We start from the raw sequence: 18,414 nt of genomic DNA on the forward strand, positions 1-18,414 counted from the left end.
TGGTGTCGGCATTCGACATGGTGGAGTTTGCCCAGTTCCATTCCAGGCCCCTGCAGGGGCTGATTCTTTCGGAATGGAACGGATTGCCACACAGGATCCGCTCTCAGATGCTGGTGTTGTCCTCGGAGGTGCGTCTGTCCCTAGCCTGGTGGCTGCAGACGGCTCATCTCCTAGAGGGGCGCCCCTTTTGGATCCCGGAATGGGTTCTGCTCACGACAGATGCCAGTCTCCGGGGTTGGGGGGCGGCGACAGGCTCCTTGTCACTTCAGGGTCGTTGGTCGGCGGAGGAAGCGATTCTTCCCATCAACATCCTGGAACTGCGGGCAGTATACAGAGCCCTGCAGTCGTCCAGCACCGCTCTTCACGGAAGGGCCAGCACCGCTCTTCACGGAAGGGCCGTTCAGGTGCAGTCAGACAACGCCACCACGGTGGCGTACATCAATCACCAGGGAGGGACTCGCAGTTGAGCTGCGATGTCGGAGGTGTCCCGCGTCCTGGCTTGGGCGGAGCGCTATCTTCCAGCTCTCTCTGCAGTTTTCATCCCAGGATTCCTCAATTGGGAGGCAGACTTCCTCAGTCGTTACGACGTGCATCCCGGGGAATGGTCGCTTCATCCAGAGGTATTCCAACTACTCGTGGACAAGTGGGGGCCGCCAGAGCTGGACCTGATGGCATCCCATCACAAGCACAAGCTGCCTGTGTACGGGTCAAGGACAAGGGACGCAGGCGCAAGTCTGATAGACGCGCTGTCGGTGAAATGGCTGTTTCAACTGGCTTACTTGTACCCTCCGATATCTCTGCTGCCTCGGGTCCTGCGCAAGTTCAAACAGGACGGAGGCACACTGATCCTGGTGGCTGTCCATCGACGCTCCGTACCTCCTACCTCAACGGCGGGACCTGTTGTCTCAGGGGCCCTGTCTTCACCCGGATCTGGGTCGACTATCTTTGACGACGTGGCTCTTGAGACAGCCGTCCTGAGGTCTCGGGGCTTTTCTAGCTCCGTTATTGCCACCATGCTGAGGGCGCGCAAGCCTGCTTCCGCGAGGATCTATCACAGAGTGTGGCACACTTACTTTCAGTGGTGCAAATTTTTCAAATTTACGTATTTTTCAAATTTATGTTCGCATGTTTTGCTCGCTTGTTCAGACTTAGAGGCGTGAACAGACCGCAAAGTGCGAATGGTTCATTTGAATAGCCACCCCTTTTTAGAAAACGAACGACCGCAAATAGCGAGTGGCTCTGAATGAGGGCCAATGATCCCCAGGTGTTCCGGGTTTCGCGTATTCTGGCTTTCCTTCAGTCGGGTTTGGACTTAGGATTACGTCTTTCTTCGCTGAGGGTGCACGTGTCTGCTCTGTCGGTGTGGTTCCAGCGCAGGATCGCTGCTATGCCGGACGTACACACCTTTTTCCAGGGAGTTTTGAGAATCCAGCCTCCCTTTGTGCCACCTGTGGCCCCGTGGGATTTGGCGGTGGTTCTTCGGGCCTTACAGGGTCCGCCTTTTGAGCCCTTGGAGTCAGTGGAGCTCAAGTGGCTACCTTTTAAAACTGTTTTCCTCTTGGCAATTGCTTCTGCCAGGAGGGTTTCAGATTTGGGGGCGCTTTCTTGTCGTCCCCCTTTTCTAATTTTTCATCAGGACAGAGCGGTGCTTCGCACTCGTCCTGATTTCCTGCCTAAGGTGGTTTCCAGGTTCCACATTAATCAGGAAATTGTTGTACCAGCCTTTCAGTCGCCTGATCTTTCGGCTGGGGAGACTTCCTTAGACGTTGTCCGTGCACTCCAGGTTTATGTGGACCGGACTAGTTCTGTGAGGAAGTCGGATTCTTTGTTTATCCTCTTTGGTTTTCACAAGAGGGGTTGGCCTGCCAACAAACAGACTCTAGCCCGTTGGCTTCGTTCTGTTATTATTGAGGCTTATATGCAGGAGGGTTTACCTGTTCCAGCCTCTGTTAAGGCTCATTCCACTCGGTCTGTGGGCCCTTCTTGGGCTGCTAGACGTGGCGCCTCTGCTGTTCAGCTCTGTAAGGCGGCCACCTGGTCTTCCATTCAGACCTTTTTGAGGTTCTATGCGTTTGACACCTTTGCCTCTCAGGATGCATCCTTTGGGCACCGGGTTCTCCTATCAGCACAGGAGCGTCCCCGCCTTTAGTTGGACTGCTTTGAGACATCCCCAAGGTCACCCTGTGGACCCCTATGGACCCTGAAGTAGAAAACAAGAGATATGGTAAGAACTTACCTTTGTTATCTCTGTTTCTACGAAGTCCATAGGGTCCACAGGGCACCCGCCCTGACGCACCTGGCTTCATATGGGCTCTGTGACTGGTCACCGGTTTTCCGTCTCCCATTTATGTGAGTATGGTTCTTGTGTGTTCCAGTCTTCCTTCTCTCTGTTTCGTCTCCTCCTCCGGCCTGGGCTGCTTACCAACTGAGGTGCCTGTGGCTCGGGGGCGGGGTATAGGGGAGGTTGGACCCAAGTGCATCCTGGGAGCAGCTAAAAGCTTTAACTCCGTGGTGCCCGAGGATCCAGGATCCAGCTATACCCCCAAGGTCACCCTGTGGACCCTATGGACTTCGTAGAAACAGAGATAACAAAGGTAAGTTCTTACCATATCTCTTGTTTTCAACCACCCTACTGATACTGAACCACAATGAAATATGGCTGCCACATAAATGGCTCCCTGGTGTCATACAGGGGCGAGGTCACTACACTTGTGAGGCGCGTGGGTCCTTTTCACAGCCTATAATAGTGACAAATGTGCACTTTTTATTTTCATGAAGCCAGAGGGGAGTTTTGGGCTGTGCGGAGTGAAACATGGAACATTCAGCAGGTCCCTGACTTGCTGCAACCATGAAACAAACTGACTTTACTTTAACAACGCTGCTTACGACAATACATACAGTAGTGGAGCATCATGCCAGCACAGTGACGTCGGTCACGGGTAAGTGTAAACGTGTCCCAGCCCGGCCCGTGTAGCATGTAATCGGTAATTACTGGTGTGATGAAATGTTGCACTACTTTTAAAAGAGATGCAAATCCCCATAGGAATGTTTACATCTTTATTTCCCTACTGCGCAAACAGAAGGACTCTCGCCTTGTTCCCAGCTACGCCATCTAGGTGCCACCGCAGGACCGCTCTTAATGGCCCCATCTATCGTGTGTCACTGGGGCAGAGAAGGGTGATGCTTCCAAGTGTTTTTATTTTCCTCACTACAGATACAATCTGAAGGTTCCTCTTCCTGGTACAGAACACAGAACCGGATCATGAGTGGATTCAGCCGCGTTGGCATTTTGGGCCATGCGTGTCCTTGTTAGGACAATGGGTCTGATTCAGCACGGATCGCAATGGCTACTGCGTACGCAGATCGAGCGATTGTTAGCATGCGTATAAGCATCACTGCGCATGTTTATAAGTATTCCTATGCATGCATGGCGATCGCACTGGGATTACGCACGCAGATAGGAATCCATCGCAGAGCAAGTGACAGGCAGTGAGCGTTTGGCGGTGGTGACGGATGAGTGGTCGGAGAAACGCCGGCGTGCCTGACCGTTAGAATGTCGTTTCATGGGCGTGCATAAATTAGACACTGCGATTGCCTACGTAGGTTGCATGCAACAAGACTTGCAATTTCTGCGACGGGTCAGAGCTGCTGTAATTGTGCGTGACCGGCCGATGTGCCTCGATGTTACCGATGTATACGCAGGACTGCGAGGTATTACGTATGTAAGAAAGGAGCAGTGGGCGTCTCTATGCTGGCTGAGCGGTGGCAGGCATTAGCATATATCCGCATCTTCATTGCGTGCGATTACGTAGCTGCGATCACAATTACGATCCGCGTTAAATCAGGCCCAATGTCCTAAAGATGTAAGGCGATCGGTGGCATTGTCGAAGCCGGTTAATCGTAAGTGCTGGAAACGCGCACACATAAATCAGGCATGGCACGGTCACACTGGGGAACGCCTAGCTCTTTAGAAGTGTTATGCTGGGTACACACTATGCGATATGTCATTCGTTCTGTCCACTAACAACATATCGCATAGTGCATCTGTAGATGTTATGTCTGTGAATGATGTTGTTCACAGACATATCTCGTTGGCCCTGCAGCACAGCTGATACCGATATATCTTACAGATATATCTGAACATCCCGCTGTGTGTACGGGTGACCCGCTGACAGCCCATACACTGGTTACAGGGAACAGCGACACTGACATCTCAAATTCCAGCCCAGACATATCGAGTGGCAAATTGGTATGTGTGTATCGTTTTCCCAATCAGCCGGTCGGTGGGCAGATCCGTGGTTCGGTGGACAAGTCGGCCAGATGTGTGCCCAGCAATAGGCTGCTCCCCAATCCCCTACCCCTTGCAGTGTCAGTCACACCATGGTTCGGCTGCGTGGAGTTACGAGGAACGGAACTCACCTCCCAACAGTTACAGCTGGGTTGGGTACGGGATACCGGGGCTCGGGAACCCTACGTTCAAAATCCTGATGTCGACATCCCGTCAGGGTTAGGATACCGACACCTGTCGGTAGATATCCTAACCCTCCCCCTCTCAATACCCCTAACCCTCCCTCCCCGGTGCCTAAACCTAAACACCCCCCTCCCAAAACCCTACACCTAACCCTCCCTTCTTAGTGCCTAACCCTCCCCCTAACCTCTCTACTTACCTTCGGGATGCCGGTGCCGGGATTCTGACAGGTGTCGGGATTCCGGCACCGGTATTCTAAGCACTGGCAACCCCTGCATCGGGATACTGAACGTATCCCTCACAGCTATCATGGCAGTGGGACAGTCCCCTCAATTTGGCACCACCCTGCCTAAAACAGGACTGTTGGAAAATACGTAAGCCTACATGCTGTCTTTTGATGGGGAATAGGAAAAGTTTAGGAATGGCAGCAAAACACACATTGTGGTGCATCCCGCTGCTTCTTACTGTAGCAGATGGGAGGTTAGAAGCAGAACCCTCTGCTCTTGGGCTGGGAGAGTGGCTCTTGGCTATGACATTATAGCTAAGTGCAGGCTTGTATCCTGGGCATACTTGGCTACTCCCCTGGAACGGCAGAGAGGCTTGTGGTCCCGGAGGGGGCAGCCAGAATGTTGGCAAGCATGGGGGGAGCACGTGCTCCGGGCGCAGGCAGCTGGTAAGGGCAGCAAAATGGAACCCTTACACACGACATCGGGAAATAAGTGCCTGCACACTATTAACATAGGGGGCATAGATGTACATGATGCACCTCCTGATGTTACCTCTGCTCCTCCCCTGTGTTTGAAAAATGACAGTTAGGAACTGAATGGTTCGTACTTTATCTATCTCCAAGGTTTGATACATCTCCCCCCATAATCCTCCTCCTCCTCTTCTGCTGAAGTCAATGGCGTCCCACGGGCTGCTGATCAGAAGTTACATGTACAGTACAAAATCTGATTTTAATCATTTTTGCCCTATAGAGCCACCAAATCTTTCTTTGGCAACTTTCAACAGCGCTCAGGGCCGTAAGGAGCCGATCCGGGGCCCCTGGGAAAGGGGGCGTGGCCTAATATTGGGAGGCATGGACACACACCCTTAGGAATAAAACATTTTTGTGCAGCGCTGCTTCAGCTAGGGAGGGGGACGGTGTGAGCCCCTCAGCCAGGCGCAAATCAGTGTGATCCAGTAATGCAGCCTCACGCCTCCTGCTGCATTACTTATCCAAGATGCGTTGGATCGGATACTCTGCGGGAACATCGGCCGGCTAAGGTGACCCGTGAGGTCACGCAAGCCGGCCGCCGCAGATGAGAGGAAGAGGCCAGGAAATGTACGTCAGCCGACGGAGATCCTGATCTCTTCCCTCCCCCCCCAACGGCGGCAGTCAGGACAAATAAAGGAACACATTTAAGGGTGTATTTCTGAGGGGCACAGAAAATGCTTGAATATCATTTTTACATTTTTATTTTTTGACCAATACAATATTCAGACAATAGAAACATCATTAAGGGTTTGCAAAACTTTATAGCAGATAATGAGTTATTTAATACCCCTAGTGATCTGACCGTTGTACTCCGGAAAGTGCGGCAGCGAGCTTACGATAAAATAAATGATTTGCTAACTGTTTGCACAAGGACAGGACATAAATAGGTTACTAGTATCTCGGCTTGCCTCCCATTGAGAAAAAGGAGAGGTTACCTCACCGCTGTGTGAATATTCGCTTTGTTCATACGAGGGAATGTGCAGAGTTAATTGAGGTGACACCAACACATAGTAGAGTCGACCATTACGTCGGCTCAATCGATTCATTTTAGGAACTAGTGGCATCAGGCGGCTCTTGACAAAGGCAATGAAATGTCTGCCTCCCCTTTCATCGTGTGTCTGTAGAGACAAGCTGCAAACTTGCACGCTGGCTTAGTTTGTGGTCGGATTTAATCATTATCCACGAATAGGAAACAGAAATAGTAGGGAAATATTAGTACAGGGTGTGTCATTCCTTGGCAGGGAGTTGCACCGTGACTTGTAATGTCTGCATACTGTATATCAGGGCTGTCCAAATAGGCTAGATACAGCTGTACAATGCTCTATTTGGACACCAATGTCCTTCTCCATCCCATTCTTATATCCAGGGCCAGATTAGCAAGAGGGTTAAGGGGGCTTCTGTTCCAGGCCCTCCATACAAACTTCAGTCTGTATGCACCCTCCCTCAGCATTTACTCCCTTCAATGTTTCCACCAAGGCTAATAAAGCAACTATTCAGAGCTTTTTATCGTCAGTGCCCTTGGATATAACACAGCTCCGCTCTGCTCAATGTCAACACTTGTATCCGACAATTGGGACATTTGCAAAAGTGGCAAAAAAAAATAGTCTTCTATGCCTTGTTGATATAAAGGCTTTGGTGAAGAACACGGATGTCAGAAAGGTAAAGCAAGTAATTTATTAAAAGCTGCAAGAGAGTGTCTGGAGGGGGGCTGTGTGCAGATGTCTGTGGACCCTCTCCCCCATGAAGAAAATGTGCAACAATCTGCAGTGATCTTCGGAAGCAGGATAGGCGGGAGATAAGTAACTGTAGTGGGTGTGGGGTGTAAGGCAGGGGTGGGGAACCTTTTTCTGCTGAGGGCCATTTTGATATATACAACATTACTCGCGGGCCGGGTGCAGGCCATGCCCCCTCCATGTGACATCATACAGGGGTGGGGTCACAATTGCCGGTGACTACAGCAATGCCCGGAGCATCCTGAGGATACTCCGGGAGCTGTAAGGGCAGAGGTGTGACTGTCTGAAGCGCCCTAAGGATGCTCCAGGCGGCATTGCTGCATAGATTATGGCTGCAGGGTGCCATTCTAGGACCCCTGCTAGCCAGATGAGGCTAGCAGAAAAAAGCTCAGAGGGCCAGACCAAATGATTCCGCGGGCCTTATACAGCCCCCAGGCAGGAGGTTCCCCATCCCTGGTGTAAGGTAAGGTGCCCCCTGTTACCCAGAGGCCTGTGTGCTTGGCACACCCTGCACCCATTATTATACTGTTTGTATAGCTACTGATGTTAGACAAATTCTGATTTCTGTTTATGTCCAGATTTCTGCGCCTTTGGGGTAATGTGCCTCCCCACCCTGGGAGTGAGTCACTGGATGCCACATTTCACAGCAGTGAGTCACCAGCAGCTCTGCCAATGCACAGCCCTGCGCCTGCCCAGAGCGCCCTCTTGGCTAGAGCTTGGTACATGATAGGTGTGAGACTACCACATAAGAGAAGTGTATGAAACACAGAAAGCCTGTATAGGCCCAGACAGCTCTGGCGGTGCTTAGCTTTCATGTGATGCTCTGTGGAGGGTGTCAGTCTCACCCACGGTGCAGATGCTCTGCAGGAGGGTGTCACACACAGCTGACACTCTCAGTCATAGCCCACGGCATACTACAGGGGCAGAGGACCTGGGAGCTGTATATGGTACTATACGCTATATATATATATATATATAGAGGATAGCAAGCCAAAATGTTGGTTTGGGATTATTACAAAGTGTACCCAGGTTTGTACTTTAATGTTAATCATTTTATCTTCTACATTTGGGTGGAGTTCGTCTTTAAGAGTGAAATAAATCTAAGCAGAGAGGAGGGGGTGCGTGACGTCCTGTAAAGGGGGGTAGCGATGCTCTGCGGTTTTTAGCTCTAAATGACTTCCTGTTTCCTGACCACAGTCTGCAGGCGTCTCCTAGCAACCAGACACAGACACCTTAGCAACCGCTGCGTCGTCAAGGTGGCATGGTTTCCTGCATAACCACCCCTGTTTGTTAAATATATATGGAGATGGCACAAAAATACACTATGACTGTCAATAAAGTTACTTTATATTAGGGATGTGCAGGCTCGGATAGGTTCGAGTTTGCACGTGGAGTTCGGATTTTTCCCTCCAAAAAAACGGAACTCAGAACGAGGCAAAACGTCATCTTACATGGACGAACATCATCATTCCTGGTCTTATGTCCAGGAATGATGATGTTCGTCCATGTAAGATGACGTTTTGCCTCGTTCTGAGTTCCGTTTTTTTGGAGGGAAAAATCCGAACTCCACGTGCAAACTCGAACCTATCCGAGCCTGCACATCCCTACTTTATATACTGTATATATATATATATTTTTTTGTTGTTGTTTATAGACCGGCTGCTTGTTATACTCATACTGTAGTTCAGCTATTGCCTCAACATGGCGGTGACGGCCATTTTGAAGGCTGAACTAATATTTTGTTAGAATTCAGCCTCTCATGTTACTAGGAACCAGTGACATCACTGGGGCACCGCCTACCTTAAAGAAGACACTGGTGAATTTGCAAAAGTTGGGTTAATAAATATTGGTTCAGCTTAGAAAATGGTTGCAAACCATGGTGGGCCTTGGCGATTTAATGAGGATTTGCCACCAGATCCTATGATGATAAATCCATGTAGTGCTTTGTGCAATATGTACTAAGCTAAAAGAATTGCATAGGGGCCTTAAGTGTAAAGTAATGTACGTCACACAGTCTTTTCTAGGATCTGCCATACCGTCATATTAATATAGTTGCATCTCCAGTACCAGGAAAAATATTTTTTTTGTGTGTCTTGTGCAAAATGTGCATATTACCATTGCGGAGAGGCACCAACGGGAATATTATATACTGTGTCTGTGATTGATACTCACAGAATCCCTGTAACATCAGAATTCAGGGAGAAGGACCTGTGCTGGGTGTCATTGCTTTATACGTATACAACGCACTTAACTTTTCTACTTCTATCACCCTCTGTTACAGTCCCCATATGCAGTCTGCATAGGGGGATCACTACTGAGGGCACTGCATAGGGGGGATCACTACTGGGGGCAATGCATAGGGGGATCACTACTGGGGGCAATGCATAGGGGGATCACTACTGAGGGCACTGCATAGGGGGGATCACTACTGGGGGCACTGCATAGGAGGGACTACTACTGGGGGCACTGCATAGGGGGGACTACTACTTGGGGCACTGCATAGGGGGGACTACTACTGGGGGCACTGCATAGGGGGGACTACTGGGAGCAATGCATAGGGGGGACTACTACTGGGGGCACTGCATAGGGGGGACTACTACTGGGGGCAATGCATAGGGGGGACTACTACTGGGGGCACTGCATAGGGGGGACTGTAAGGAAATGTTTATGTTCCCCTCGATGTGATGACCCTTCTCGGTACCGGGAGAGCAGCTCTTAACAATACTTGTACCAGACACAATTGTATGTTAAGAATCACTCTGTTTATTGCATGTGTGATATAGGTGTATATAGGAAAACATACGGGTGTGGCTGGTAATTGTACGGTAGCTGATTGGTATAAATTTGCTGCATTGGGAGGAGAAAAGGGAAGGGAGTGAGTACATGGGGCATAACATGATTGGTAGACTAGTGGTTACTAGGCAGATACAGAGCAAGTTGTGTAACACAGTTTGCACACGGTACAAAAATAGGTAAAAACACAATACATACTTTGATATATATATATATATAAAAGTAATGTCCCTTTTTTAACCCTTCAATCCCCTCTTAGAATCATGAATTTATATGATGTGATTCTTGTATATTTGGCTTTTGCGTTTCGCCCTCCAATTTACAAGGTACTGGGCGTAACTGTCAGGTGTTTCGTTGTCAGGAGAATCAGTACCAACATCATTGTACATTAAAACATTATCTATCCCTTTAGTGGTAAGTCTCTTGCAGCACGGTATCACACAATAGACCACAACACCAATAAGAACCAATGTTATAAGGAGGAAGAGCCCTATTTGGACAAGGGCCTGCTTCCAGTTTTGAAACCATCCAAAGTATTGGCTCCAGGGGTCATCGACGCCTGAATTCTTCTTCAACTCTATTGATAAATCTTCCAGTTTTTTAATAGCTAGAGTAACTTTACCATTGGGGCCTGTGTTGTCAGGGATCTATAGATTGTAAGCTTGCAAGCAGGGCCCTCTTACCTCTATGTCTGTCTGTTATTACCCTGTTTTGTTCTATCAATGTTTCCAATTGTAAAGCGCAACGGAATATGCTGCGCTCTATAAGAAACTGATAATAAATAAATAAATAAATAAATATATGTACAACATCCTTCAACTTTTCCTATATAAACACAAGCTCCTCCTTTCTCTGCTAACATCATGTCTAGAGCCATACGATTTTGAAATGTCATTTGTGATGTGGCTTCTAATTGTTCTGCAATGCCTTTTAAAGCATCTTTTGTATCATTTACAAATCTCTGCTGGTTGTAGTAAATGTAATTAATCCAAGCAACATTCTTGCTTGCGGTAATGGTGGGGATGATGGATTCAAAGCCGGCCGCAACTTGGTCTCTGGCCTTAAATTCATCTGGGACCCCTCTTGGGACACCAATTGCATCAATATATACATGTGGATCAAAACTCGCTAAAGGTGTCTCTCTTTTCTTTCTGCTAATTGTGTTTTCAGGCAAAGGTGCCTTTATTTCTACAGGTAGTATGTGTAAGGGCATAATAATTTTGGCTAGAGCACATTCCCCTTGCCAGGGGGTGTCTAACTTTGGGCCTGATTCAGAGCCGTTCGCTATTTGCGGTCGTTCGTTCAAAAACAAGGGGTGGCTATTCAAATGATCCGTTCGCAAATTGCAGTCTGTTCACACCTCTAAGTCTGAACGAGCGAGCAAAACATACGCTCGTTTTTTTGATAAAAACGCCCCCTGGCCGCACGCACCATACGTCATGTCCGCTATTTATTAGATTAATCGAGTACATCGACCAGCGTATGAACTGCTCGCTATTCTTGTGGTTGGTGTTTGCTACCACAAATTTGCGAGCAGTTCTGGCTATAAAATAACCCAGTGACGTGGTCAATGACGCTGCTGTATTAATTATGCACACCCATAATACGCCCGTTTTGACCTTTAAGCACGCCTGCGTTCTGATCTCCACTCCCCGTTTTCAAGCACCTTCCCCTGTTACCACCCACATACGCCTCATTCTGTCACTCAAAATAGCAGGCACTCGCTATATAGCGTACAAACGATTTTCGGCCGCACTGACTGGTTCGCGCATGCGTACTAAAAACCGTACGCATGCGCAGATGTGCAAACATCGCTCGGAACGAGCGTACTGCCGCTAACGAGCGGCTCTGAATGAGGGCCTTTGTTCTTAATTTCATATCACCACAAATATAGAAGATATCTCCTAGGGATTTAGTCTGGTTGGCTAGGACAGTAGTCCTTCTCTCTGCACAATATCCTGGGGGGAAAATTTTCAAATTTCTACCCGAGGTGTCATTGGATACATAACAAGTGTAATTACCAGGATATATGGTGATAGTGCTTCCTGGATTGGGATTTTTGGACAATATAGGGTATTTTTTCTTCCACATCTCACATCCGCTACTGTTAGTATCTGTGCCATTGTAAAGGCTGAAGAAACAACCTTCTTGTGATACTGGGATATTTAAAGGTACAGTACCTAGATGAGGCCTGGATTTTGCACAAACATAACAATTAATCTTATTGTGTGTATTAGCATTGTATTTCATCCACTCCATCCAGAGATTAACATCAGAGTACCCTGTTTCTACAGCCAATGTGTCTTCAAAGGATGGGTTGTCTATGGCTACCATTTCTTTGAGGGTAGTTATGTGTGGTTTAACAGAATATTATTGGGTGGTGGTTTTAGGTTTATAATCTTTGTTATTGTACATATCCTTTAAATGAAATCTTATACGGGGGGGATTTATAGCTCCATGGTAACTAAAAATGTACTTCCCTTCATCCTTGGGCTGAGGATTTTTGACACTCAACAGGAGGCGGTCGGTACATTTGTTTGGCCTAAACAGCGTCAATCTGGTGAGTAGGGGCTCATCATAGTGGTCCTTCTTGTCCATTGCCTCTTGGGGTTGATAGCCCCAGTTTCCTCCGGCACTCCACCCCACAGATCCCCAATAATCACAATTTTCCCCCCAATATTCACTAGTAACGCATATGTAAGGTATATTATTACTATTCATTGTTCCAATAGGATCACATCCCCACTCCCAACGCTTATTTGGGCATCCATTCTTACGTATTTGGCAGAAATTAAATAGGAAGGTAGCTACGTGGGTGTTAGAGGAATTATACCAGAAGGTAAAAATGCCGTCAGTGTCCTGGGTAATGTCTACTTCAGTTTTTGTGAGAGAAATGAGGACTAACATGACCGTCAAGGTGGTCACCAGGGGACAGGTGAGCTTCATCTTCTCTGGTGGTGTTGTTCTTATTAGGTTGGAGGTCAGGGCTGTCTGCCCTCGTTAGTACCTCTTCCTGTAGGGGGTCAGAGTTGTCTACTCCCGTTAGTACCCCTTCCTCGATCTGTTCTCTATCTGGGGTGTTGCTAGGGATCTTCTTCACTCTGGATGCGTGTATCCACACTGGACTTTCTTCTGTAAGGACAGCAGTCCTTGTTATAGCTACGATCTCCGTTTCTGGACCATAGGTGAAATCTCCTGGGTTCTTATTTTTGGCGAGGACCTTCACAACGACCTTGTCTCCGATCTGGAAAGGGTGTGTTGGTTCCTGTGGATTAGAAGGATTTTTGCAAATAACATCACGTTCAATTTCACTGAGTCTGGTGATGAGGGACCTAACATACTCTTCTCTAATCTGTTCTAGGTCTCCTTCCTGGACTATCATTGGTTTCTTGGCCCAAGGTGTGGGAAAAGGTCTTCCCATCAGAATTTCAAAGGGTGAGTAGCCTAATGTCTTTTGTGGGGTCATTCTGACTTCCGCAAGTATTATTGGGAGAACTTGTTTCCACTTATTAAATGTTCCTCCTGTGGCTTTTCTAAGTTTATCTTTTAAAGTCCTATTCATTCTTTCCACAATTCCTGAACTTTGGGGATGATAGGGAATGTGAAATTTCCAATCTATTTGCAGTGCTTTTACTAAGGCTTGTGTGATTTTGGCTGTGAATGCAGCTCCTTTGTCACTATCTATTTGTAACGGGCATCCCCATCTAGGGATAATTTCTTGTGTTAGTATGCGTGCAACTGTTTTTGCATCCTCTGCTTTTGTGGGAAATGCCTCTGGCCATCTGGAGAACAAGTCCACTATGACTAGAGCATACTCCTGTTTTGTGCCTTGGTTTGGTATGTGTGTGAAATCAATTTGCAAGTGTGTGAAAGGAGTAGTAGGATACTCCAAATGTTGGTGCTTTGCTTTTATTGGATTATTGGGATTGTTGCGTAGACAAGTAATGCATCTTCTTACATATTGGTCTACCAAATTCTTTGCATCTGTGATGTAAAAATCTTTACTTAAAAGCATAGCTGTGGTGGTTTTGCTATGGTGTCCTACCCCGTGGTAGTGAGCAATGAATAATGGGGCGCTTGATTGTGGTATGCATGGTCTCCCCTCTTTGCAGATCAATCCAGTTTTAGGATTTTTCTGCAATATAGGGTACACCCAGTCATGTAAATCCTTTGGGGTTGCTGAACTTTGTAGTTCAGTGATTAGGAGATGGTCATCTATCATGGGAGGAGTTATGACAGGCATCTGGTATTGTGCAATGGGTTGCTGTGCTGCCTCTTTAGCTGCTGCATCAGCAAGGGCATTGCCTTTTGAAACATAATCTTTGTTGCCTGTGTGTGCTCTGCAGTGTAAAATTGCAATGTCAGATGGTAATGTGATTGCATGTAGGAGGTTGGTGATAAGGCGTCCATGTGAAATGCCTTTCCCATCAGCTCCTATAAATCCTCTTCTGGCCCAAATTACACCATGGTCGTGTACTACGCCATGTGCGTACTTTGAGTCTGTGTAAATTGTGACAGGTTTGTCTTTGTACAGCTGGCAGGCTCTGGTTAGGGCAATGAGTTCTGCAGCTTGTGCCGATTGGAATGGGATGGGTTTGGCCTCGACAATGTCATGTGGGAGGCGTACAATGGCATACCCTGCTTGGTATGTCGTGTCATTAGGTCTACTACATGAACCGTCAACAAACACTTGGTCAGCATCTGGAATGGGCACGGGTGACATGTCAAGTCGGGGTGAAGTTTCTGCTTCTATTGTCAATGTGCAGTCATGATCGTCAGGAATGTCATCCTCTGGACCTTTTAATCCTAAAAGTGCATTGAGAATGGGTGCAGGACCTGCATTGGTATTTGCATATTTAATATCAAGTGATGTGTTGTTGAGCAGGAGGACTTCGTAGCCACTCAGTCTCTGTGCTGACATATGCTGTGTGTGCAGCCCCTTAAGCAATGCTACAACATTATGTGTGGTATGGAGAACAGTGGGTGAGCCTAGCGTGAGTGTGGTTGCCATCTCAGTCACCATTGCACAGGCAGCAAGTGCCCTAAGACAGGCAGGCATACCTTGGACCGACACAGGCATTACTTTGGAGAAAAATGCAACAGGGCGCAGCTTACCTCCATGTTCTTGAGTCAGTACCCCCGCCATGGTTTTACAGTTGTCCCTTGCGTATAAATGAAAAGGTTGTACATAGTTTGGGAGGCCGAGTGCTGGACTTTTAATCAACATACATTTTAGACTTTCATATGCGTTTAACATTTCTTGTGACCATTTTATCTCTCTAGGCATGTCATTGAGTGTGGCTTGTCTCAAGATATTGTCATAATAGGAACAGTCAGAGATCCACTGTCTGTAATAATTGATCATACCCAGAAAAGATAGCATTTCTTTCTGAGTGTTTGGGCGGACCAGACCCAGTACAGACTGAATGCGTTGTGGACTGACTTTCCTCTCCCCTTTTGTCAAGACAAAACCTAGGTATTCAACATTCTGTTTGCACCATTGCATTTTTGTTTTGGACACTTTGTGCCCACATTCACAGAGCCATTTTAACAGTGATACACCATCCTCTCGGCACTCCTCTTCGCCTAAACTACAGAGAAGCAGATCATCTGCATACTGTAGCAGGACGGAACCATAGGGGGGATACCAGGGTTTTAATGTGGATTGGAGCACGATGCTATACACAACAGGTGAGTCAATGAACCCCTGTGGCAACCTACACCATGTTAGCTGGCGACCCTCAAAAGAGAATGCAAATAACAACTGTGTTTGGGTCTCAACGGGTATACTGAAAAACGCATTTTTAAGATCAATTACTGAGAAAAATGCTGCGTCTGCAGGGATGACTGTGAGAAGCGCTGTCACATCGGGGACAATGGGTGCAATTGGCACTATGAGCTGATTAATAGCTCTGAGGTCTTGTACAAACCTTACGGAGCCATCTGCTTTTGCAACCGGGTTTACTGGTGTGCAGTATGGCGAGACTATTGGTCTAATTATACTTTGTTCTAGGAATTCATGTATGAGTGGTCTAAGACCCTCAATCTTTTCTTTTGACAATGGGTATTGTTTGTGGTACACTACTTGCGCATCTGGCTTAAGTGTAGCTTTATATGGTGTGCAGGATATTAGTCCCGTGTCATGTGGACCCGTGGCCCATATTTTAGGGTCAACTGTATCTAATTCGGGGTCTGCATTGGTCAAATCGGTCATGAGAAGGTGGGGAGATGAGACATCAATCCCTTTTCCTGTTTCAGTCGGGCTGATTGTGATTTCTAGTACAGAGAAAAGGTCTCTGCCTAGTAAATTGATTGGGCAGTCAGGTATTACAGTAAATTTATGTCTTCCCATGTAGTGACCTTTTATAGTCTCTACAGGGATTGGTCCAGTCACAAAAGCTTTTGTGGGTATCCCATTGATTCCCATCGAAGGAGCAGTCGGTACCAGGGGACCATCATATAGGTTCCGTTGCAACACACTAGTAGTGGCCCCGCTGTCAACCAAAAATGAGATGGGTATTCCATCTATGAGTAGTGGGATGAGCGGCGGTTCTTTCCAGTGATCAGTAACCTGGGCGTAGACTGGGATACCCTCCTCCGGGCAGCGTCAGCGTTGTTGTCCTTGCCAGTCAACCTGAAATCTCGGACTGTCTCTATTGTCTCTAAGAGGGGATTGCACTTGGTCATTGGGCTGTGGACGTTTATTGGAAGGGAAGGGGCAGTCTCTGGCCCAATGGTTATCCCTCCCACAATTAAAGCAGCATGTTTGGCCCTTTGGGTGGCCTGTGTTACGCATTTGAGGTAGTCTATTATCTCTAGGGGGGCGAAATGGTTGCCGTGGTCCCCTAGGTTTGGCCTGATTTGCAAAGCGTATGAATGGTGTGTGTGTGACAGTACTTTTCTTAACATCAAAACAACCGGCTGCTTCCTTTTCATACAAGTGTTTTTCAAAATCATTCATTTTATCAGAGGTCCATGTAGAGACGCTCTGTTTCACGGCAAGGATATGGGTCGGCAACAGATTGTTAATGAAGGTAGAAACAAGCAAGCTGTCATTATCTAAAATCGGTAGACCGGCTTCCTCGGTCCAACATTTCTTAAATCTTTTCCAAAAATCAGTCACAAGTTCTGATGGTTTGTGTTTGCAACTTAATGCTACAGGGAGTGATGAACGTGGTTTGAATACATCTAACATGTGTTTTTCTTTGTTCCCACATGGTGTTAATGCCATCTTTTGTGTTCAAGGGATAGTTGGCAGAAGTCTGGTCAGCTGCTATTATTGGATCATTAATACTTTTGACTTCTGTCCAGTTCCATCCATTGTAATGGTCAATTACACCATCAATAATAAGTCTCATATCTTCTTGTGTGTAACTACGTCCCTTACAAGCTTTCTTTAAATAAGTGATGCAACCCATAGGTGTCACTGTTGGCTTGGGACAATTTTTAATTATCCTATTTAAATCTTCAATTTCAATGGGTCTTTTAAGTAGTTGGTCCCCAACCGTCATGAATGGGTATTCTCCCGTGGCATCTCCTTCTTTGACCCCTTTTAATTTAAGTGTTGTTCCCTTTCTAGTAGTTGATGGGCTGGTGAGACTATAGTTTACTATACTTGAGTCGGCACCCGTTCTACTTTTACGAGTGGTGGTGTCAGGGAAAGGTTTTTTATCTTCCTCATTTTCATCTTCACTATGTGACGGTACATGATCATCATCTTTGGTACTGTCCACAAGGGGGGTCCGATTGACGGGGGGAGGGATAAATCCTCCACCTACGGCCCCCCCACCAAATCCTCCACCTCCTCCGCCACCGTCGCCATTTAGAGGCGCCGGTGGAACCTGGGCAGGTTGTCGACATGCAGCAGCCACGGCCATAATCTCGTCATCCGTCAGTGACGGGTAAAGACGGGCATAAGGCGGCGGTGCTGTGGGTGGACAAGTTGCCTCAATTAATTTATTTAGTCTTTCTTGCTCCTTTTTATGTAAATTTGCACATTTAACTGTTGCCTTTTTTCCTTTCAAAATGAATTTATCTTTCCAATATGGAGCAATCGTGAGCCATTGCTCTCCTCCAGCCCTCATATAGGTCATATTCCATTGTGGATCATGATCATACCATGGCCAGGCAGCCTTGTCTTCCAGACAAAGGGCCTGATTCAGAGCCGTTCGCTATTTGTGGTCGTTCGTTCAAAAACAAGGGGTGGCTATTCAAATGATCCGTTCGCAAATTGCAGTCTGTTCCCACCTCTAAGTCTGAACGAGCGAGCAAAACATACGCTCGTTTTTTTGATAAAAACGCCCCCTGGCCACACGCACCATACGTCATGTCCGCTATTTATTAGATTAATCGAGTACATCGTACAGCGTATGAACTGCTCGCTATTCTTGGGGTTGGTGTTTTCAACCGCTATTTTGCGAGCAGTTCTGAGTTAAAAAAAACCAAGTGACGTGGGCAATGACGCTGCTGGATTAATTATGCACTCCCTTAAAACGCCCGTTTTGACCTTTAAGCACGCCTGCGTTCGGATCTCCACTCCCCGTTTTCAAGCACCTTCCCCTGTTACCACCCACATACGCCTCATTCTGTCACTCAAAATAGCAGGCCCTCGCTATATTGCGTACCAACGATTTTCGGCCGCACTGACTGGTTCGCGCATGCGT

At 47.2% G+C, this 18,414-nt stretch overlaps 1 pseudogene; it reads right to left on the reverse strand.

Annotated features, from left to right (window-relative positions):
• Window positions 1-10,964: 10,964 nt before the first annotated feature.
• LOC148522629 (uncharacterized) lies at window positions 10,965-12,472 on the reverse strand (annotated as a pseudogene).
• Window positions 12,473-18,414: the final 5,942 nt, after the last annotated feature.

This window comes from Taudactylus pleione, unplaced genomic scaffold, assembly GCF_031769625.1.
Source record: "Taudactylus pleione unplaced genomic scaffold, aTauple2 ptg000145l, whole genome shotgun sequence".
In the NCBI taxonomy this organism is placed as follows: Eukaryota; Metazoa; Chordata; class Amphibia; order Anura; family Myobatrachidae; genus Taudactylus; species Taudactylus pleione.